We start from the raw sequence: 1,779 nt of genomic DNA, 5'->3' as shown, positions 1-1,779 counted from the left end.
AGATAGATAGATAGATAGATAGATAGATAGATAGATAGATAGATAGATAGATAGATAAACAGATAGTTCCTAAGAACTGGGAAGGAAGAGACTTTGCTAGGGGGAACAGGTAAAAGGTTAACAGCTAGAAGGTTAGCTAGAAGATAAGCTCCTTGGCCCCTGCTGGGCCCAATTCAATGGTTTCTTGCTTTCTTCTTCTTTGTCCTCCTCACCCACCTCTTTCTTTTTAGTTAAATTAACTAAAAGTTTATTGAGCAACTTTTGCCCAATATTTCCATAGGAGACATATATGTAATCAGAGAAAAGTTAACCAGAAAAGTTTTCTAGAAGAATGTGTATCACACATTCTGTATGATGTGTGTGAAATAACTCATTCATAAAGTTACATATTAAACACATGGACACTTCTCTTGCACCTTTAGTGAGTGTCCTAGTCGGTGTTCTATTGCTGGGACAAAACACCATGACCAAAGAGCAAGTCAGGGAGGAAAGGTTTATTTTCTTTGAATCACACTTCCATATTTCTGTTCATCATCAAAGGAAATCAGAACAGGAACTCAGACTGAGCAGGAGGCAGGAGCTTATGCAGAGGCCATGGAGGGGTGTTGCTTACTGGCTTGCCCCTGTGGCTTGCTCAGCCTTTATATATATAAAACCCAGAACCACCAGCCCAATGATGACACTCACTCCCCACAATGGGCTGGGCCCTCCCCCATCCATCATTAATCAAGAAACTGCCTAACTGCTGGGGAGGCATTGCCTCAGTTGAGGATCCCCCCTCTCAGATGACACCAGCACAGTAGGGGACAAACTTTAGGGCAGACAGAGCCGGTGAAAAGAAGGAAGCATAGCAGGGTGTGGATGGGGGGAGGGAGGGGTGGCTGGCAGTGCTTGGTTCCTGCCACACTCCTGAGCAGCTTTCCCAGGAATGGCAAGGCAAACCCAAGGCTGAGGGAGGCTGCTCCCTTCAGTTCATTTCTGGACCCATAATGGTTTCTATCCCCTTCATTTATATGCATAATTGGCAGATCCTTAACAGCTCATTAGGAAAGTAGGGCTCTTTGTGACCAAAAAAAGGGGAACAAATCCCTGGGGGTGGGGATGTCCTTGAGGGCTTGCTTAAGAGTCTTGGAAAGACAGGGACTGATTCTCGCGGACTGAGAGCTTGGAGGAGCTCAGTTCCAATCAGCGGCCCTGAACCACTACTTAACAGCTACCAGTGAGGTTATTAGAGCAGCAGCCCTCAACCTGTGGATAGGCTGGGGCGAGTTAAACATCGGATATCCTGGGTATCTGATATTTACATTTCAATTCATAACAGTGCAGAAATAACAGTTACGAAGCAGCAATGAAATAGCTTTACGGCTGAGGTCACCCCAACATGAGGACTGTATTAAAGGGTCACAGCCTTAGGAAGGTTGAGAAACACCGAGGGTTAGAGTATGTACCTGTTGTGGATAAGGAAAAAACAGGTACAGGCCTTGGCTAGTATAGGCCACATAGACCTGGATACTCAGAGAAGTCAGCCTAGGCCTCCTGGGCATCAGAAGATGGTAGTGGACCCATCATAGCGTCAAAAATCTCATGCCAGGAAGGTGTTTATGAAAGGGAAAACCACATGCATTCTGTGAGCATTTATTGGGCTCTGTTTATTATCCCTGTTTCATATACCAGGTCGTTCTAATCCTCACAGTAGAATTCAACTACATTAACCCTCTACATTGGTGATATATATATATATATATATATATATATATATATATATATATATATATATAT

Source organism: Psammomys obesus, unplaced genomic scaffold (assembly GCF_907164565.1).
Source record: "Psammomys obesus unplaced genomic scaffold, mPsaObe1.curated_primary_1811, whole genome shotgun sequence".
NCBI classification, from domain to species: Eukaryota; Metazoa; Chordata; class Mammalia; order Rodentia; family Muridae; genus Psammomys; species Psammomys obesus.
The sequence above is the reverse complement of the archived record's forward strand: the minus strand, read 5'-3'. Positions refer to the sequence as shown.